This window comes from Carcharodon carcharias, chromosome 6 (assembly GCF_017639515.1).
Source record: "Carcharodon carcharias isolate sCarCar2 chromosome 6, sCarCar2.pri, whole genome shotgun sequence".
Classification (NCBI taxonomy): Eukaryota; Metazoa; Chordata; class Chondrichthyes; order Lamniformes; family Lamnidae; genus Carcharodon; species Carcharodon carcharias.
Window position 1 is genome coordinate 174,685,286 of NC_054472.1, and position 22,978 is coordinate 174,708,263.

General features: G+C 44.8%; 1 long non-coding RNA gene across 1 annotated transcript in view; it reads left to right on the plus strand.

The window, feature by feature from the left end:
• Positions 1 to 22,978, plus strand: part of LOC121279226 — a 79,220-nt gene that overhangs the window by 35,882 nt on the left and 20,360 nt on the right. Inside the window, exons 2-3 of the long non-coding RNA XR_005943342.1 lie at positions 11,986 to 12,177; positions 15,473 to 15,550. This is a non-coding gene — a long non-coding RNA (uncharacterized LOC121279226). The remainder of the gene's footprint in view (positions 1 to 11,985; positions 12,178 to 15,472; positions 15,551 to 22,978) is intronic.

Consider the following 22,978-nt stretch of genomic DNA (forward strand, 5'->3'; position numbering starts at 1 on the left):
AGGGTCTGTGTTTGCCTCCAGGTCCGCACCAACCACCCTCACCATCCTTGCTACCACTACCGTTACACCCCCACCCGCCCACTCCATTGGCTTACTCTGCCCCCCTCATACTCACCGTTCCTTTCTACCACGTCCACGCTCAATTCACTCCCCAGGTGACAGTCATTCACTCCACAGTCCCTTCCCTTGCATGTTCACCTGGACATTTCCCCCTCCATCTCCCTTCTCCAGCCTTACTCCCTCCTCCCTCCCCCCTCCTAACTCCTTCCTGCCCCACCACACTCCCCACCCCCCCCGCCCCACCAGACACCATCCCTCCTCTGAACTCCCTCCTCCCCCCCCAAATTCCTTCCTTCCTTTCTCCCCCTAGACACCTTCCCCCGTCCGAACTCCTTGCTCTCTCCAACCCCTTCCACTCTCCAAACTCCTGTCCCCTCCAAACTCCCTCCCTTACACCTTTCTTCCCCTACCTCCCCATTGTCACATTCTCTCCTGTTACACCCCTCTCTAACATACTCCCTCCTCCTCCTCCCAACCTCACCCCCCCGGCACCTTTGTTCCCCACCCCAGCCCCAACCCGCCCCCCCCCCCAGTACACCTTCCTCTCCCAGTCACACCTAGACCTTCCTCTTCCAACCACACCCCCCCCCACCAATCACTGACCCCCCCCGACCCATATATCTTGCTCTTCCACTCACAGCTGGACCTTCCACCCCCCCCCCCAAACAAACCCCGACAATCATCTGTAGCAACCCATGGCTAAGACCGTGATGAACCGAAGCACACCTGAGACATCAAAGTGACCTCCCACCTTCCGTGAGCTGCTTCATGGCAGAGCCACATCCATGGGAATCCACCCAAGATACGATGCATGTGTCCCTCCAGGGTCCGGTGGCTGTAGGGCTCCAGCATCTTCTCCAGATGTCTGTGATCTGAGCAAGGCCCCAGTGATAAATCCCGGCTTCTTCACATCACACTTGTCCGGTTGTGTTCTGGCCTGGCGTGTTTTCCCAACAGTATAATGGTAAATCTGGTGTGGCGGGGGTGGGGGGGGTACAGTCAGTCAGGCCTTACTTTGCATCCAATTACCGGGAGGCAAAGTGGGTTCACATCGGCCTCTGGCAGGATTGGCGTTCTGCCAAGGCAGACCCCATCAAACAATCCCACTGGGCTTTCATGCTGGTGTGAAACTGATTTTTGGCTTACTCGCCATATTGTCCCCGCCCCCCCACCCGCCATGACACCCAACACCAACGGGGTGGGAAAATTCCGGCTTTAGTCTCTGTTTTACGAAGGCTCTGTTTTTAAAAGTTAAGCTCAGGCTTCCAGTCGGTGGATTAAAAATCTTCTTTTTCTTCATTCTTTCATGGGATGTGGGTGTCGCTGGTGAGATCAGCATTTGTTGCCCATCCCTAATCGCCCTTGAACTGAATGGCTCTCTAGGCCTTTGCAGAGGGCAGTTAAGAGTCAATAACATTGCTGTGGGTCTGGAGTCACATGTAGGCCAGACTGGGTAAGGATGGCGGATATCCTTCCCTAAAGGGCATTCGTGAACCGGATAGATTTTTACAGCAATCAATGATAGTTTTATGGTCACCGTCACTGAGACTAACTTTATAATCCAGATTTATTTATTGAATTCAAGTTTCACCAGCTGCTGTGGTGGGATTCAAATTCTGTCCCCAGCATATTAGCCTAGGCCTCTAGATTATGAGTCCAGCGACCTACCAAGATATCATCGTATCCCCCAAATAAAGCATGTTGACATAAAGGATGTTTTTGTGCCAATTGGTTTTATTATTTCAATAGGAACCACTGAACTGACCTTTCATTAGGCCAATAAAAGTTGACCTTTAGGGCCCCTTAAGTAGGGTTAAAGGGGTTATACCAACTACTCACACTACTAACTGGCAAAATAAAATCTCAGTGGTGTTTTAACATTTTTTTTAAAAAGCAGTAAAACTTAATACTCCATTCATTATTTTGAAAAATTCACACTGCATTAACATAACAAACAACAGCATTGTTAGAAACCAATAGCCGATTTGCTCTGAGCATTGTGCCTGCTGTTCAGTAGATTTGAATTTGCCCATAGACATTCTAGAAACATAGAAACATGGAAGCTAGGAGCAGGAGAAGGCCATTTGGCCCTTTGAGCCTGCTCTGCCATTCAATATGATCATGGCTGATCCTCTATCTCAATGCCATATTCCCGCTCTCTCCATACCCCTTGATGTCCCTAATATACAAAAAATTATCAATTTTTTTCTTGAATATACTCAGTGACCCGGCCTCCACAGCCTTCTGTGATAGAGGGTTCCACAGGCTGACCACCCTCGGAGTGAAGAAATTTTTCCTCATCTCAGTCCTAAATGGCCTGCCCGGAATCCTGAGACTGTGGCCCCTGGTTCTAGACTCCCCAACCAGGGGAAACATCCTCCCTGCATCCAGACTGTCTAGCCTGTTAGAATTTTATTCATGTCAATCAGATCCCCTCTCATTCTTGTAAACTCTAGCGAATATAGGCCCAGTCAAACCAATCTCTCCTCATACGACAGTCCTGCCATCCCTGGTATCAGCCTAGTGAACCTTTGCTGCACTCCCTCTATGGCAAGTATATCCTTTCGTAGGTAGAGAGACCAAAACTGCACATAATACTCCAGGTGTGGTCTCACCAAGGCCTTATATAACTGCAGTAAGACGATCCTATTTCTGAACTCAAATCCTCTTGCAATGAAGGCCAACATACCATTTGCCTTCCTAAGTGCTTACTGCACCTGCCTGTTTACTTCCGTTGACTGGTGTACAAGGACACCCAGATCCCTTTGTACATCCACATTTCCCTAATATATCACCATTTAAATAATACGCTGCCTTTCCATTTTTCACACCAAAGTATATAACTTCAGATTTCTCCATATTATACTGCATCTGCCATGTATTTGCCCATACACACAACTTGTCTAATTCACCCTGAAGCCTCCTTGCATCCTCTTTACAACTGACAACCCCACCCAGTTTTGTGTCATCAGCAAACTTGGAAATATTGCATTTGGTTTCCTCATCCAAGTCATTTATAGATATCATGAATAGCTGGGGCCCAGGCACTGATCCCTGTGGTACACCACTAGTCACCACTGCCACCTGTAAAAAGACCCATTTATTCCCACTTTCTTGTTTCCGGTCAACCAATTTTCAATCCGTGCCAGTATATTACCCCCAGTCCCATGTACTTTAATTTTTCCCACTAGCCTCTTATGTGGGAACTTATCAAAAACCTTCTTGAAATCCAAATACACCACATCCACTGTTTCTCCCTTATCTATTCTACGCATTACATCCTCAAAAAACACCAATGGATTAGTTAAGCATGATTTCTCTTTCATAAACCCATGCTGACTTTGCCTAATCCCATTAATGCTTTCCAAGTGTTCTGTTACCACATCTTTTATAATAGACTCTAGCATTTTCCCCACTACCGATGTTAGGCTAAGTGGTTTGTAATCCCCTTAACCCTACTTAAGGGGCCCTAAAGGTCAACCTTTATTGGTCTAATGAAAGGTCAGTACAGTGGTTTCTATTGAAATACTAAAACCAATTGGCACAAAAACATGCTTTATGTCAACATGCTTTCTCTGTTTTTTCTCTCCCTCCTTTTTTAAATAGTGGGGTTACATTTGCCACCCTCCAATCTGTAGGAACTGCTCCAGAGTCGATAGAATTTTGGAAAATGAGCACCAATGCATCCAATATTTCCAGGGCCACTTACTTTAGTACTCTGGGATGTAGATTATCAGGCCCTGGGATTTTTCAGCCTTTAACCCCATTAATTTCTTTAGCACCATTTTTTTTATTAATACTGATTTTCTTCAACTCCCCCCTCTCACTAGACCCTTGGTTCCCTAACATTTCCGGGAAATTATTTGTGTCCTCTTTTGTGAAGACAGAATCAAAATATGTCAATTCTTCTGACATTTCTTTGTTCCCCATTACTTCTGACTGTAAGCGACCTGCGTTTGTCTTTGCTAATCTTTTTCTCTTCACATATTTATAGAAGCTTTTACGTTTTCAGTTTTTATGTCCCCTGCAAACTTACTCTCATACTCCATTTTCCCCTTTTTGGTCTATATTTTTCTGAGTATTCGCACAGCAAGCTCCTGTCAACCAACTATCCAAAAAGCACAGCATCCTCTACAGGGCATTTATCAGCTGGGCAAACAGGACTAGAAATTGTGTGTCAGCTTAACCAATCAGATTCACAGGTCATTAATGAGCAACGCAGAGTCTGAACCAGGGAGTGTCAGTTAGAATGGTTCATTCAAAGTCAAATCAGGCACAGAAAGCGAAATAAAGAGAGGAAAAGAGAGTGTGAAATAAAAGAGACAGGAAGAAACCATTTTTTTAAATGTTTTTAATTAGATTAATTTAAGTTAAATGTAATTAATTAATAATTAAAGCTGAAGGAAAACGACTCCACACTTGTAAAAGTTAATTTTTAGTGCTAATGTGGTTAACTGACAGTAATCAAGACTTACCTGCCAGGGTGCTTACCTGTCCCTTCTCTGTTAGTTGACGTCCAATCTGTGCATAAATAACCGTGAGTTTTATTAGTCTGAACTTTATTTTACCGCAGCATCCAGTCCAATGTGTCTCACCCGAGATGTGATCTGAATACAGTAATAATACTGGTGCACTGAAACACTGAAAAATAAATAGCTATTAGTGGCTTTCAGGGCAGTAAATTCATTCGAGGCTTTGGCGATATCATTAATTAGCCAGTTCATAAACATCAACAGAGTCCACAAGGTTGAATTACAACTTGCACTCACTGTCAGCTATTAGTGATTCACCATAAAATGTAGTGAATGCATCTGCAATTTCTTTTCAGCACTATTCATTTTCTGACCTTTCCTATTCATACATGGTGGTCACATTGAGGTTCGAAGTGCAATTATGTTGTTTACTCAAGGCCCCATGATTGTTCAATGCTGCCCAATGACCCATTTCAAAAAATAATCTGAAGAAACAAAGGGAAACTGGCTGAAAGAAAATCAGCCTTGTCTTGGATTTCTAAAGCTGAACTCTATAATGATTTGATAAAAAATAAACATTGCACACATCTGAGCTGATGTCCTTTTAGTTAGAACAATAAAAATATGGACTCTATTCCCTATGTTCTTTGACAAGAGCTCTAGAAACCCATTCCCTTTACATATCTATACAGCCTATTTAAAATTACTTTGAAATACTTAAATAGAAGAAATCATATATTGCATGGAACTGTTTATTGATGCGTCCTCGTAAGCTGATATTGAGTAAATAACTTTTTGAGCTGCATTTCCAAAGTAATTCGAAGTATCTTAAAGACATTACATTTGTTGAACCCACTTAGCGTTAATTTTGAAATAGGCACTCAGTAAGTCTATCGAATGAAATACTGTCCCTTTAATAGCTTCAGAAATGCTGCCTAGTGAAGCAATGTTCCGATGCAGATTCTATTGGGTATTTAGGCTGTAACAGTTCTTCAGGCATTCTTGTTAGTTTCCAGTCATGCCATTAACAACTTTTAAACTGGACAAGTTGCTGAGTGTACCTAAAAGTTGAAATGATCTTTTCCATGTTTTAACACATAAAGGAATGGTAAGAGTCTAAAACAATAAAATGATTCAATCATAAGTGATGAATGATCTAAAATCCAACTGAGAACTGGTGAAAAATAGGTTCCAGTTGCCGATGATTATTTACAACCAAATGCTGTCAGCAGTCGAAAGCTGAAGTAAAGCCTCATCTCTGCTGCCCAAGCAACAAAATTTGTGCTTGGTCCCTGCTGAGAAGAAATTTTTTGACAATGATGTAGGCTGAAATTAACAGAGCATGAAGTGGCTCCCATGGGCAGGGCAGAGACATTCTGGGACCTGGATTCACATCCTTTATTTTTATTTATTCATGGGATGTGGGTGTCACCAGCTAGGTCAGCATTTATTGTCCATCCCTAATTACCCTTGTTCAGAGGGTAGTTAAGAGTCAACCACATTGCTCTGGGTCTGGAATCACATGTAGACCAGATTTCCTCCCCTAAAGGGTATTAGTGAACCAGATGGGTTTTTACAACAATTAGCAATGGTTCCACAGTCATTGTTACACTTAACAATTCCAGATTTTTATTGAATTCAAATTCCACCATCTGCCATGGTGGGATTCAAACCTGGGTTCATAGAGCATTGCCCTGGGTCTCTGGGTTACCAGTCCAGTGACAATACCACTATGCCACTAAGCCACCATCTCCCTGTCTCCTGTCCCCACTGGTTGTAAAGTCACACTGCTCAATCTCAGAATAATGCCAAGTGGATACTGGACTATAGCAATAAATTGTTTTTGATTTTATTCTAATTAACACTTAATTGGCAATCTCAGTCAGAGAGGTCATGCAATGGCTGGTGTGGGGAAATTAAGAGTGTTACACTGGTACAATTGTGGCAATATAGCCTCTAGTGCAATTTTAAAGGGTATGCAAGAGCTGGGAGAAGTGGGGATTTCAAAAGGAAATCTTTGAGGGTGACAGGATAAGTTGAGAAGCCTGTTAAATAAAAGAATCCAGGGTCCACAGCTTTATAAATTGAGGCTCAGGGCAGAATTTTACGCCTTGCGGGCGGGCACGCGCCCAACCTGATCAGGCATATAGTGCGCAAAGATGTCAGGCAAGGGTCCCGATGTCATTCAGGTCAGCAGGCACGTGCGGGTGTCAGAGCCATGCCTACAATCAATTAAAAGGCCACTTAAGGCCATTAGAAACCCTATTGAACCCAATTTTATGTTGTCCATGCAATTTCGCGCTCATCGCATGGTCAAAATGGGCAGGCGGGCAGCCCACATTTTGCAAAGCCTCATTCAAGAGTGGGATCAAAAGGCTCAGCAGCATTGCCAGTGTGAGCAGTGAAGAGTTTAGGAAATAGTTTGCTGCTGGTTGCTTATTTGAACTTCACAGCTTCATCTTAGTTCTGAGCTTCATTCTTAGCATTTCTAGGCTTCATTTCAGCACTCACTAGTGTCTTCAAAGCTCCCGGAGGATTTTGACAGTACGGACCCTTCTAGGTATCAGACAGCCTTTTGTTACCCTGGTAATGGGGGTTTCCGCTGGAGGCACCTCCTCTGAGGAGGAAGAGAGGCAGAAGGAACAGGAGGCCACGTGTCTCAATGCAGCTTCCAAGGGAGCGACCTGTGGGAGAAGAGGCGCAGGCACAAGGGGTGCAGGCCCAGCAGATAGTCCAAGGTGGAAGGGACCGTAGAAGACGCCACTATCCTGCTGCCAGGGTTTACAGGCGGTGATGCAGCTACCTCAACATGTACGAGTTGCAATGCCGAAGGAAGCTCCGCCTCACAAGGGAGACAGTGACCTCCATCTATCAGATGATTGAACCTGAGATCAGCTCCAACTGTTTGGGTGGACACCCCATGCCAGTGGCTCTGAAGGTCACAGCGGCCCTCAACTTCTTTGCCTCCAGGGGTCAGTGGGGGATCTGTGTGGAGTGTCCCAATCAGCTGTCCACATTGCATTAAGCTGGTGACAGAAGCTCTGTTCAAGTGGGTAATGACCTTTATTCATTTCCATGTGGATGAGGCCGGCCAGAGGGTTTGCAGTTATTGCTGAGTTCCCCTGTATCCAGGGTGCACACATGTGGCCATCAAGGCGCCAGCGGGTCAGCCGGGTGTCTACGTCAACAGGAAGGGATTCCACTCGGTGAATGTCCAGATAGTTTGTGACCACAGGATGCAGACGCTGCAAGCCTGTGTAAGGTACCCTGGCAGTTCCCATGACGCTTATATCCTCAGACACTCCCAGTTGCTGAGGCTATTCAATGCTCCAGCCCGACTGGATGGATGGTTGCTGGGTAACAAGGCTATCTGTTGAAATGATGGCTTATGATGCTGCTCCACCACCCAAGAACAGAGACAGAGCAGCGTTATAATAGAAGTCATGCCTCCACAAGACTGGTGGTAGAGAGGACCATAGGTCTTCCAAAGATAAGCTTCCGATGCCTGGACCGTTCAGGGGGAGCACCAAAATACCCTCCAGAGCTGGTGTCACTGATAGTGGTTGCATTCTGCGCTCTCCACAATCTGGCTCTGGCAAGGGGGGACCCACTGGAGGAAGAGGATCTTGACACAGCTCCACAGGCCACAGAGGATGAATCCAGTACTGAGTCAGAAGAGGACCACGGTGAAGAGAATGTTGAGGGTGTGGAGGCAGACCTCTGTATCCTTCAGGGAGGCAGGGAAACCAGGGATGCCTCAATCCAACGCTCCTTCAGCTAGGCGGCCAAAGATCTGCTTCCACCTCATTGCCAGGGCTGCCACCTCCATCCCGGATTCTGAAATGACCCTTTCATTTGAACCTAAAGTTCACTCAGTGCCTGTGCAATAAAGTTTACAGCCACTCATGTCCAGCATTACATACTGGCGTACGCTGCATCAAAAAATTAAAAAGGTGAAGCAGACTCAGGCAATGATGACAAAAACTAAATTTATGACGTTTTTACAATCCAAACAAATTAACATAACCTTCTCTGGTCTTCATTCCCAGACCAGTAAACATAAACAAAACATTACAGAACAGAAGATCACCCGTAACCAGTCCCTCTTGTGCTTTAAACTTACCTTTGTGAATGCTACATCTTGGTGTCCCTTCACCCACTCTGCAACCGCACCCCCCCCCGCCAACCCACCCACCTCACTGGCAGTGACATTGGAAACAGCCTGCTGACTGCTGTCCTGTTGGCCTTGATGACCTTGGCAGTCATCCTCTGGCCAGTGGAGCCTACACAGGCCCTGCCTGGGAGGGAGCGGCCAGTGCCACGGCTGGCGTCTTCCCCAGTCATCACAGCCTCATCAGGTGTCACGGTCAATGGCAGAGGGGCGGAGGAGCTGCTGCCATCATCCAGAGCACCCAGAGAGGAGCCCGCAGAGATGACAAGCAGCTCGTGCGCCAATGTCAGGTTGCTCTGGACCTCCCTGCTCACCATGGATGGATGGGCACCTAACTGGAATACTGGAAGCCTCATACATCTCCCACACTGGCACAGACCACCTGAGGTCAGTGCCCTGAGTGAGGGCTTGCAGGTCCAAGCACAACCCCAGGAACCCCTGATTTTGACCCTGGAGCTGTCTCTCTATGAGAGTCGCCATTCTCTCAATGGAGGAGGCAGTGCGCTCGGTCATGAGGGTCAACAGTGCTCATGCCCCGCATGGACCCCTCCACAACAGAGACCATGGCACAGAGACTCTCATGGATCTTTACCAGATCCTTCTGCACATATTGCTGGACATCCAGCATCTGCTGCCTGAAAGACGACTCCAGAGGTACATCATCTGCCTTCGGTTCAGCATCATCCTGATCTCCAGCAGCCCCCCAACTGCTGGCGCCCTGGGCACTCTCTACCTCTGCCTACTCCTCAAGCGAGTGTGAAGTGCCCTCACCGCTGTGCACCGACATTCTAGCTGATGATCTAATGCCCACCAGGGTGCTGGTATCTGTGCTGGTGCCTGGTTCAGAGAGCGGGAGTGACGCAGGTGCAGCTAAAACCCGGTGGTCCTCTGACATTGGGGTGGCTCTTTCGGGGCCTGCGATTGAGTGCGTGCTGGCAAATCTAAGGGAGAACAACCACTTGTCATTAGTTAAAGTCATCACACTGTCACTGTGCATGCCAGGCACCCTGGTGAGACAATGGAGATCTGTATCATAGTGCCATCATCTTTCAATGATCAATGGGGAATCCAGTTTTGAGGCTCCCATCAATGATGAGACAACGCAAGAATGTTTGTACCATCCTAAACTCTCAACTCTGTGCACTCCACTCTTACCTTCGTCTGACACCCCAGTCTCTCTGCAGCCGGCTAACCGAGGTGCGTGTCACCTCTCCAGCTCCAAGGCATCCTGCTCGAATCTGGTTAGGATTAGGAGGTCTGGAGGGCCTCTGCCTGTCCCCAACCTCTCAGTGTTGTTATGGCTCGTCTTCTCCTGAAAGGACAGAGGAGCATTGATTAGTCCACTCTCTACCTGCAGCGCCATTGCAGCCTGGCCAACCTCAGGTGAAGGACACCTGGCAGGGCACATCCAAGTCGTGGCCCTGAGCCACAAGGCACTCAGTCCAAGCAGCCAGGGCTCACCTCCCTGGCCAGCTCTGGTGTCATTGGCAGTTGGCACTCAGATTCTAACACTCCTGAACTTCACGGGGGCATGGCCAGACCTTGACACTTCACCACACTGATCCATGCCAACACGGCCATGGAAGGAAGGTCATTGATGAAGAAGCAGGAGATGGGAGGGCCTAGGACAGCACCCTGAGGAACTCCTGCAGCCAGGTCCTGGAACTAACATAAAAAATGAAAATGCTGGAAAAGCTCAGCAGGTCTGACAGTATCTGTGGAGAGAGAAACAGAGTTGATGTTTTGAGTCCACATGACCCTTCTTCAGAGCGAGCATACGGACTAGAAACGTTAACTCTGTTTCTCCACAGATGCTGTCAGACCTGCGGAGTTTTTCCAACATTTTCTGTTTTTGTTTCAGATTTCCAGCATCCACAGTATTTTGCTTTTATCCTTGAGCTGAGATGACTGACCTCCAACAACCACAACTATCTTCCTTTGTGCTAGGTATGGCTCCAAGCAGCAGAGAGTTTTCCCCTAATTCCCATTGGCTCCAGTTTTGCCAGGGCTCCTTGATGCCACACTCAGTCAAATGTGACTTTCTTGTCGAGGGCATTAACTCTCACCTCACCTATTACAGTAAGAGTTTTAAAACATGAAACATTGTCACATCATTCTTTTAGCTAGAAACTGAAAGTCAGAATTTCTTTTTAAAGGTTACTGGCCTCCATGACATATGGAGATGATCATAACATATAATTCAATGAACATGGGAAAGAAGGTTAGGTTAATTTCAACATGAAGGCTGCCATGGATTTGAGTTTCGCACGTCACTTGAACAATCAACTGCCAATCTTTTTTTGTAATACCATGTTCCCCAGTGACGTTTCCCATGATAAAATCAAATGGTACATCAGTGAACTATTCTGTTTGTTCCCATGAGTTTTTTTACTGTTTCAAGCAAATTATCCATCCAGCCAAACCCAGTCCATTCTAAGTGACATGTGAGGAGAAAAGTTTCGCAGGCTACGGGGAAAGGGAAGCAGGAATGTGAACTAAGCAATTGGATAGTTCTTTCAAGGAGCTGGCACAGGCGTGAGGAGCCCACTGATCTCCTGCTGTGCTGTATCATTCCATGATTGCATCACTACTAACCCCAGCAATTCGTCCAGGGTCAGCTTCACTAAAATATCTTTGGCACTCCCCCTGTGATTTTTTTTTCCAGGCATCTAATTGGGAACTGGTCACTGGGAGGCTGGGTATTGATGCGCTACTTTGAATTGTGTGTGCCTTCAGCAGCTTAAACAGCCAGGAATCATCAGGAGAACTTTGGATTTCAGGAAAGGGAAAGCTTGCCCACATTGACAGAGAAGGACAGTGAAGCCCAATGAAGACTATAATGAGGTTAAGGAGCTGAAACCAAAGTGAGCATCAGTGAGCAGGCGATTGCTGAGTGTCACTTGATAGCACTGTCAATGACATCATCCATGATGATCGTGAGTAGACTGATGGGGCAGTAATTTTTTGCATTGGATGTGCCCTGCTTTTTGTGGACAGGACACATCTAGGCAACTTTCCACATTGCCACGTAGATGCCAGTGTTGTAGCTCTACTGGAACAGCTTGGCCTAAGGGCACAGCTACTTTTGGAGCACAAACCTTCAGTGCTACAGCCAGCACGTTGTCAGGGCCCATTATCACCGCAGCATCCCGTGCCTTCAGCTGTTTCTTGATATCACACGGACCTAGATTTTATGCTGAGGCTAGGGTCCCCACACCCCAGTGTAAATTTCGGGTAGAGCCCAGCTATGCTTAGCCAGCTCGTCACACTTCAATTTTTCAGGTGATACCCCTTTAAATAGTATGAGGCGGAACTCCCATCCATCACCAGGAGGGTGTCCTCCCTCAAAGAGCTGCCAGCCAATCGGAGGCCGGCAGGTCTGCAAACCAGCAGCACCAACCAGGAGCAGTGGCTACTGACAGTACTGCATGTAGGCAACGGGAGTGGTCTTCAGCGATGGACCTGGATATTCGGGTAAGTCCAAGATCTCGCTAGGGCCAGGCCGACAAGCCCCAGTGAGGACGGGGTGGGAGGCATACTGGACATGACAGGGTGGATGTGGGGAGGCAAAACTGTGGAAGGCCTTTTTTAGGCACCGGAAGCCTAGGAAGAAGGTACCACCCTCCCCCCCCTGCCACCCACTCCGCATCCCCCTTCCCTTTAACTGACTAGCAGCCTGCAGGGTTAATCATGCTGAGCTACACTTTGGGCGCAGGCTTCTCCCACTGCCTATTTTATCAGAGTGGTGACCAGGTGAGGCCTTTGATTGGGTAATAATTGCCCAGTTAAGGGCCACAATTGGGCCACAGGCGGGCAAATTTCCCAACACCTCCCCAGCCGCCTGTAAAATCATAGAGGTAATGGGGGTGGGTGGGCCAACTGCGGGTATGCCAACAATGGCACAGCACCCTAATTTATGGGTCCACCCCCCCCCCCCCCCCCGATTTCCCACTTGCAGGGTGCCCGTAAGTTCAGTCCATGGACTAAAACAAATAGGCTGAAGGCTGGCATCTGTGATTCTTGGGACCTCAGGAGGAGGCTGAGATAGATCATCCACTTGGCTCTTGATCATCCACTTGGCTCTTCTGAATGAAGATGGTTACAAATGTCTTGTCTGATGTGCTGGACTCCCCCAACATTGAGGATGGGGACATTTGTGGAGCCTTCTCCTCTAGTGAGTTGTTTAATTGTCCACTACCATTCACGAATGGATATGGCAGAACTCCAGAGCTTTCATCGGGTCCATTGATTGTGAGATCGCTTAGCTCTGTCTATCGCATGCTGTTTCTGCTGTTTGGCACGCAAGTAATCATGTGTTATAGCTTCACTTGGTTGACACCTCATTTTTAGGTATGCCTGGTGCTGTTCCTGGCATGCCCTCCTGCATTCTTCATTGAACACCTTGACTTGATAGTAATGGTAGAGTGGAGGATATACCAAACCACGCAGTTTCAGATTGAGGTTAAATGTAATTCTGCTGCTGCTGATGGCCCATAGTGCCTCAATGATGTTCAGTTTTGAGCGGTTTATAGCCCCTAACAGTAGCTACACAGAGCAAAAGGTAAAAATCAAGAACTAATGGGGGCTGATAAAATGGTATTCCCACAAATTGTGGGAGATTTTAATCTTCATATAAATTGGGTGAATAAAATTGGCAAAGGTAGCCTTGAGGATGAGTTCATGGAGTGCATTCAAGACTGTCCCTGAGAACAATATGTTCTAAGGAACTGGCTATTTTAGATCTGGCAATATGTAATGAGACAGGATTAATGAATGACCTCTGAGTAAAGGATCTTCTTGGTAAGAATGATTATAACATGATGGAATTTCCCATTCAGTTTTGGGGCAAGAAATTTGGGTCTAAAACCAGTGAACCAGTGTCTTAAACTTAAATAAAGTAAATTCTAGGGCATGAAGACAGAGTTGCCAAAAGTGGACTGGGAAAATAGATTAAAAGGTAAGATGGTAGAGAAGCAGTGTCAGACATTTAAGGAGATATTTCATAATTGTCAACAAAGATATATTCCACTGAGAAAGAAAAATGCTTTGAGAAGGATGAACCATCCGTGGATAACCAAAGGTAAGGATGGTAACTGCTATTGGGAAAATGCAAAAATTCATTATTAATGAGGTAGTAACAGGACATTTAGAAAGTCATCATACAATCAGGCAGAGTCAACATGGTTTTGTGAAAGTAAAACCAGGTTTGACAAATTTATTAGAGTTCTTTGAGGATGTAACAAGCAAGGTGAATAAAGGGGAACTAATAGATGCATTGTGTTTAGATTTCCCAAAGGCATTCAATAAGGTGCCATATAAAAGATTACCACACAAGATAAGAGCTCATGGAGTAAAAACAAAACATGCTGCAAAAACTCAGCAGTTCTGACAGCACCTGTGGAGCGAGAAACAGAGTTAATGTTTCAAGTCTGTGTGGCTCTTCTTCACTCTGAAGAAGAGTCATACGGACTCGAAACATTAATTTTGTTTCTCTTCCCACTGATGTTGGCAGCCCTCCTGAGTTTTTCCAGAATTTTCTGTTTTTATTTCAGATTTCCAGCATCCACAGTATTTTGCTTTTATCAAAAGATCTCATGGTGTTGGGGGTGATATATTTTGGCTCACTAACAGGAAACAGAGTGTCTGGATAAATGGGTCATTTTTCAGTTGGTGAACTGTAAGCAGTGAAGTGCCACAGGGTTCAGTGCTAGGACCTCAACTATTTACGATCTATATTAATGACTTGGATGAAGGGACAGATTGTATTGTAGCCAAATTTGCTGATGATACAAAGATAGGTAGGAAAGCAAGTTGTGAGGAGGATACAAAGAGTCTTCAAATGGATATAGATAGGTTAAGTGAGTGGGCAAAAAATTGGCAGACGGAGTATAATGTGGGAAAATGTGATTTTGTCCACTTTGGCAGGAAGAATACAAAAACAATATTTTTTTTAAATGAAGAGAGACTGCAAAATGCTGCAGTACAGAGCGATCTGTGAGTCCTTGTACATGAATCATAAAAAATGTGCAGATACAGCAAGTAATTAGAAAGGCAAATAGAATGTTGGCCTTTATTGCAAGGAGGTAGAGTATATAAGTAGGGAAGTCTTGCTACTATTGTACAGAGCATTGGTGAGACTACACCTGGAGTACTTTGTACAGTTTTGGCCTCCTAACATAAGAAGGTGCAAGTAGGTGAACTCATGCCTCCCCTCTTACACTCCTAACTCTAAGGTTTGGCCTGAACCCATCCAGGTGGAGAAAATGGTCAATGCTCACAACTCACCCTTTTAATAGCTTATTGTAATATTGATAGACTTACAAACACCAGTACCCTGCTCCCCTTATGTTAGATCAGTACTTACAAATGCTGTTTACCATTGATAAACTTACAAACATCAGTACCCCTTTTAAGTTAAATCAGTATCATAGTCACAAACACTGTTCCTGTAACTTCTGAGTTGCACCCACACTTTTAGCTCTTGATTTGCTGCTTCTGTTCCAGCTGTTCCTTTAGCCTAGTTGTCCCATTTTAGTTCATCTAATTCCCTTATTAAACTTATTTTCTGAGAGCTCTATACTGTGTAGTGCTGCCACTGCTGTCAGCTGCTGCTGCTTCTCTTGTCTGCTTCGGCTGTTACTGCTTTCTGCTACTACCACTACTGCCCTTGCTACTAAAAACACACGTTTCTTAAAACTACCAAAAAAAGAATCACACCCATGACAACACTTGCTGCAAAACCTCACTCCAAATATGTGTCTTCTTACAGATTGTAACTTTCCTGGTTCATGAATAGTCCATCAATACATGAAGGCAGTTTCGATGGGGAAGACCTTGGTTATATCAGGTTGGTTTTGCTCTAATCAAAAAGTTCTGTGGTTTGTAAATAGTCCATTAACATATGAAAGTGGTTATGATGGAGAAGATCCCAATTATTATATCAGGTAGGCTTTGCTCTAATCAAAAAGTTCTCTGAAATTGGCATTTCCAAGGAATTTGGGGGCACATTCAGATGCAGTGAATCCAAATCTGTAGGCATTATTTACAGCTCCAGAGATAGTAGATGCAGACCCATTGTGTGGTCTGTTGGGCTGGTTAGTTCTCTCTTAACCAGTATATTGAAAAGGTCACTCATTGTGCTTATGTCAGGTTTTCAAGGTCCCATGGAATACTGGGAGGCAGAGTTTGGCCAATTTCTGGAAATTATCCATCACAAACAGCCGTTTTGCCCAACTTATTTGTTTGCTTTTAAATATTGGCTTCTTTTAAATTGAATGTGTTCTTGCTGAAGGACTGGCTACACAGAGATATACTTGTATTAGTTCAGAGAAGGTTCACCAGGCTGATTCCTGGGATGAGGGGTTTGTCTTATGAGAAAAGGCTGAGCAAGTTGAGGTTTAGAAGAGTGCGAAGTCACCTGATTGAATGATATAAGGTTCTGCTTGATAGGCAGATGCTGGGTTGAACTAGGGGACACACTATATAAATAAGGTATCACCCATTTCAAGATGGAGATGGGGAAGAATTTCTTTTCTCATAGGGTCATTAATGTTTGGAATTCTCTTCCACAGAGAGCGATGGAGGCTGGGTCATTGAATATATGCATATTTGATCAACAAGGGAATTAAGGGCTTTGGGGAGGTGGGGGTGGGGGTCAGGCAGGAAAGTGGAGTTAAGATCACAATCAGATCATCGGTGGACCAAATGGCCTATGCCTGCTCCTATTTCTTATGATCTTATGTTCAGGACGTTGGTCCTATTTTGGTGAAGAGGTAAAAACAAGCAGTGGAGAGTGCTGAAATACCATGAAGGCAATTAGTGCCTTAATGATCCTCCGGGTGACCATTCCAATTTCCAGCCTCAACCCCTTTACCAAGATGACATCTCACAGATTAAACAGGTGTTTTAGCTTAAGATCCCAACTTGTATACTCACAGACTCTTTAGCAACAAAAAGTTCCAGGGAAACTCTCTCCTGAACGGTTTTTAAGCAAGTTCAGAGCCAAAGGAAAGTGGTGGTGAGGAGGGGAGGAAAGAATAAATGGAAAGATCTACAATGGAGTGCAGAACAGGAGTGATTCAATGACAAAAAGGAAGGTGGGACAAGGTTAAAGAAGGTGGTAATGGGATAAGTAATGATACAAATTATGTACCTAGAGAAGCTGGAAATAGCTTTTATTTTATTCATTCACAGGTTGTGGGCTTTGCAGGCTGGACCAGCATTTATTGCCCATCCCTAAATGCCTTTGAGAAGGTGGTGGTGAGCAATTTTCTTGAACCACTACAGCCTGTGTGGTGTAGGTACATCCACAGTGTTGTCAGGGAGGGAGTTCCAGGATTTTGACTTAGTGGCAGTGAAGGAACGGCAATATATTTACAAGTCAGGAATGTGAGTGGCTTGGAAAGGAATTTCCAGATGGTGGTGTTCCCATGAGTCTGCTGCCCTTGTTCGCCAAATGGTAGTGGTCGCGGGTTTGGAAGGTGCTGTCTAAGTAAGCTTAGTGAGTTCCTACAATGCATCTTGTAGATGGTACACACTGCTGCCACTGTATGTTGGCGGTGGAGGAAGTGAATGTTTGTGGATGTGGTGCCAATTAAGTGGGCTGCTTTGTCCTGAACGGTGTCAAGCTTCTTGAGTGTTGCTGGAGTTGCACTCATCCAGGCAAGTGGAGAGTATTCCATCACACTCCTGACTTGTGTCTTGTAGATGGTGGACAGGCTTTGGGGAGTCAGGAGGTGAGTTACTCGCGCAGGATTCCTAGCCACTGGTCTGCTCTTGTTGCTACAGTATTTATATGACTAGTCCAGTTCAGTTTCTGGTCAATGGTAATGCCCAGTATGTTGGACATGCTGTCCAAGAAAATGGGAGAGGTGGTTCAGACCCAAAGTTATTATACTCATGGAGCAGTCTACGTTCTCACTATTGGTCACAATTCAGTGACCTTGCTGGGAAGTGCATGCTTGTGAGAACAACATTGGGCTCAGCTCCCTCAAGCAAATAACTTTCCAACATTCAAATCCAAGCATAATACATGGACTGGCTACTTGCATGGGAGTTGGGAGTAAGGGAAGGGGAAAACTTGTAACTATGGAACTAAACATCTGAATTAATCAGTATATTCAGTACAGGAATATTTTAAAACTGGGAGGTAGAGGAGAGAGGAAGCAGCTCATCATCCATCATATTTACAAGCAGTCACACAGTTCTGGCTTTTTAAAACCTTTCTGCCGGTAGTAGAGCAGGTGATAAATATAATGTACAGTACTTACCAACCTCCCACTGGTATTACAGGATGGATATTATGTATTGCATTAGCTGTTGTTAGTCATTACTAAAGCCTTTCGCAGCAATGGTACCCAAAGGAGAGGGCTCAAATGCTTACTTTACATCTGTCAATTACACTGAATATTCATGTAAAATACTTGGTCACAATGTCATAAACCACTGCTTCATCCATCAAGATCCCCTCGGAAACACTTCCTTCTTAATGTTCTATCACTGCTATGTTACAGAAATGTTCATTGCTCAATGATCTCCGTCAAAGGGCTACTTAATGTATTGGATGTCAACTTTTATGAGAAGTACAACTTACTGTAAATGTGTACTATTTCAACAGGGTTAATGTTGTAGAGTTACAATCCCCCTCAAAAGAAGCTTATATTTTCTGAACATTCAGCTATCTACCAGCGAATCTTACATGGCTTTGCACATGGTAACCCAGGGGATAGGGTCCCTTTTTTTACTTATCTCTCTTTCACATTTCCTTTTCCTCTGTCTTTCCTCTTCTGCTTCTGTCCCTCATTCTCTTCTGCTTCTCTCACCTGATAACTTTTTGTCTTACTCGCTTCTATTTATATTTCCGTCTGTTTCTTCTTTTCATCTTTCTTTTGGTTAGTAGAGGGTCAGTGGCACAGCAGGGAAAAAAGAAGCTGATGGCTGCAGGTTACATTTTGTGGAGGAATTTGCTTGAAAGATGAGGCTCTCGGGGTCCCCTTCCCAACATTCAAACTGCTCCCAAATTCTTTGCTCTTTCTTGCACCCCTACCACTTCACGTCCTAGCTAACCCCTCCCTTCTCCAAATCATCTCATTCCAATCACAATCCCTATTCACTTCGATCCTCACTGCTAAAGCTACATCTGACTCCTCCTCTTGGAGCTACCTGTTAAGCTATTGTACTCTTTTCTACCTATTGATGTATTCTGGTATCTTAACCTGAATTCATCATCCACTCCACCCCCCCCCCCCACCCCCCCACCCCCCCACTCCCCCACTCCTACTCACTCTGCACCAAGGGAAGGTAGAGAGAGACCAGAGGTCTCATCACTCTCAATATGTTTCTGTCCTCCCCTTCCAGCCTATCCCATTCCCTCAAAAATATTTCCTTTGCTTTCAAAATTCATATTTGCTTTCTTAAAAAATATCGAATTAGAATGAGTTGTCACTCAAAGTGGTGGTTTAGTGGTTAAAATGCTGGGCTGGAATCCTTGCGATTCTCAGGTTGAATCTTCCCCCATCCCACCCCCACCACAGTCAATAAGAGAATTGAATTGAAAAAAAGTCATTACAGAGTATAAAAGTAAAAAGTTTTGGTTACTAAATTTGCTGTGATAACAAAGATAGGTCGGAAAGTAAGTTGTGAAGAGGACTTAAGGAGTCTGCAAAGGGATATAGATAGATTAAGTGATTATGCAAAAATTTGGATGATGGAGCATAATGTGGGGAAATTTGAACTTGTCCACTTTGGCAGGAAAAATAGAAAAGCAGCATTTTTTTAATTGGATAGAGATTGCAGAACTCAGGGCTACAGAGGGATCTGGGTGTCCTGGTATATGAATCACAAAACGTTAGTATGCAAGTACAGCAAGTGATTAGGAAGGTAAATGGAGTGTTGCTGTTTATTCCAAGAGGAATGAAATATAAAAGTAAGAATGTTTTGCTACAGATGTACAGAGCATTGGTGAGACTGCATCTGAAGTATTGTGAACAGTTTTGGTCTCCTTATTTAAGAAAAAATATAAATGCATTAGCAGTTCAGAGAAGGGTCACTCAACTAATAGCTGGGATGGGGGGGTTATCTTATAAGTAAAAGCTGGACAGGCTGGGCCTATGTCCATTGGAGTCTAGAAGAATGAGAGGTGACCTTATTGAAACATAGAAGAACCTGAGGGGACTTGCAGGGTGGATGCTTAAAAAGATGTTCCCCCTTGTGGAAGAGTCTAGAACTAGGGGACTTAGGCTCAAAATAAGGTTATTGGGGGTAGGTGGAATGTGGAGTTGAGGCCACAATCAGATCAGCAATGATTTACTGAATGGCAGAGCAGGCCTGAGGGGCCGAATGGTCCACTCCTGCTCCTAATTCATATGTGTATTTGTTTGTTAATGAGAGACACTCTAACCTGGGTTACACATCTTGGAGAGAATTTGGAGTGGTAAACAGAATAAATTGATCTCGTAGAGGTTACCGACTCTGCTGTAAAAATCAGCACATAATTTATCCTCCAAAAAAGGCTCATCCTTTAAGGCCTCCCAGGAGACTGATTCACCTTGTGTAATTGGGAACATGGTTAATCCCTGCAACCCATTTCCCCAGACTAAGTCCACCACAAGTATTAACTATTATAGTATCAATGGTGGTAAGAACCGCAGTAAAGTATTCTGAGGGAATTATCATATCACTGAGGCCATTTTCTGCATGTCGACTGAAGCTTCCCTTGTGTACCAGTCTCATTAGTGTTTTAGAAATTCAGTCAGGACTTTTGCTGCTGGGTTTGTTCAGTTTGCTATCCTGGCTAATAACTAATAAAGCATGCATCGACAGGGCTGGTGGATGGGCAAAAGATACAATTAAGCCTATGTCACTACAAGAAGTGTCATAGAGCAGACCATAGGAACTCTTGTTCCCCAAAATAGAAGATGCAGCCCTGCTAGTCTCATGCTAGTCTCAACAATTATTGTAGCTTGCTGTAATCTACATAATAAAACAGTTAAAAAAAGCTTCTTGACTCCACAACTAAAGACACTGATGAAGAAAACAAAGATGGATTTACCTCTTGCCCCACAACATCAGAAGGATGAACAAGAAGGAGAAGATGTTGGGGAGATCAAATCAACAGTGCTGGCAACCAATGAAAGAAGGTTACCACAGTGCCTTCAATAAATAAAGGCCCATTCTCTAAATTTAGTCACTTCACAACTGTCTGTTCTTCATCCACAACCTTAGAAAGTTCCTCATTGTCAAAAAATTCTGCCAGATTCTTATATAAGGCAGAAGTTTATAGGTTTTTAATGTGCAGGAGCATGTGGATTTGAGAGCAGGTGGGGGGATAAAACCAAGGGTAACATATCATGAAGTCAGCTTGAACCTGCCAAATTATGCATTTATCTGCAGTATGTGAGGCTGCATGTGTTAAATCACCTCAGGAGAGGCACATTGTCAATTCCAATACCCGGATTTTGTGGTAGTAATGATGGCAAAATTGCCAGTTATCATTACTCTGTGAACCTGACAGCAACCTCTGCGGCCAGATTTAGAATGCAAGGTCGGGAACCTGACACCCAGATGAATTCCAAGTCCCAACCCTGTGCGTGAACTGCATCACTCTTGAGACTCTATGTTCAAATGCTAACACCCTAATTGGGCAGGAGGTGAACTCAGGGCCCAGTTTTAGGCCCCAAGGAGCTGCCTGCCTGGCGCCAATGGCAAAGGCAGGTGGCGGCCATGTTGGAGGCTTCTGCTGCCTTGCTAAGCAGCGAAGGCAGCTCATGAAAGGACCCAGAGGGTACAGACGTCTGAAAGACACCAAATCAAGGTACTGTGCTGAACCTGTCGCTAGTTGACCCCTCAAATTTCATTTAAACATAAATGGAAATAAATTTCTTTTCCTCCGTAGCAACCCCAATGGTTGTTCACTAATGTACATCAGACTATTCAGGATCGGTGAAATCAGATCACAAAATTGCTTTGCAGAACACCCCAGCCCCTTAACTAAGTCCTTAAGGAGATAAATTGGCTATTATTCAGTGGCAAGTGGGTCTCACATTCCTTACCCCGTGCCAGGCCTTTGAAAATTACAAACTTCCCCAGAGGCGCCGGGATCCTGAGACAACCTCCAGAACCACAATTTTCAATCCTGCCCACTCCGGAACCCAGCCGTAGACCTTTGAAAATCCTGTCCCTGGTTGGAGAATTAATCATAAAAATGCAGAATTTGCTGTCAGTGATTTCCGACTGGGATTCTCTTCAGGGATCGCTATTACTTCACAGATGGAAATCTTAGAAATCACTTTATTGTGAACTCTCATTTTTAATGCTCTAATCTCAAGGCACAAGTCAGGAGTGTGATGGAATACTCTCCATCTGCCTGAATGAGCGCAGCTCCAACAACACTCAAGAAGCTAGAAACCATGCAGGACAAAGCAACCCACTTGATTAGCACCCCTTCCACAAACGTTCGCTCCCTCCATCACCGATGCACAGTGGCAGAAGTGTGTACCACCTATAAGATGCACTGCAGCAATTCACTGACACTTCTTCGAGAGCACCTTCCAAACGCACAACCTCTATCAGCTAGAAGGACAAGGGCAGCAGGTGTATAAGAACACCACCACCACCATCTGGAAGTTCCACTCCAAGCCACACACTATCATGACTTGGAAATATATTGCTGTTCCTTCATTGTTGCTGGGACAAAATCCTGGAATACCCTTCCTAACAGCACCATGGGTGTGCCTACACCACAGGGACTGCAGCAGTTCAAGAAACTCACCACCACCTTCTCAAGGGCAATTAGGGATGGATTTAGGGAGAACATTACGGGGAACTTCTTCACTCAGAGTGGTGGGAGTGTGGAACGAGCTGCCATCTGACGTGGTAAATGCGGGCTCACTCTTAAGTTTTAAGAATAAATTGGAGGGTTATGGACTGGGTGCAGGTCAATGGGACTAGCGGAATAATATTTTGGCACAGACTAGAAAGGCCGAATGGCCTGTTTTTCTGTTCTGTAGTGTTCTATGGTTCTAATAAATGCTGGCCTAGCCAGCAACAACCACATCCCGGGCGCGAATAAATAAAAAACTGCAAAAAGTTAAGCCTTGTTGAATGAGGTGTGTAGGATTTTTAACAGTGTGCTGAACTCATAATATCACTGAACAGCCTCGCTAGCCCTGAAATCTAATAGTACATTTGTAGAATGTCAAATTTCCCCATGATGATTAAAATTCCATAGATTTTTAAAAATAGCTTTAAAAGTTTTTTTTATGATATTCCAGATTCT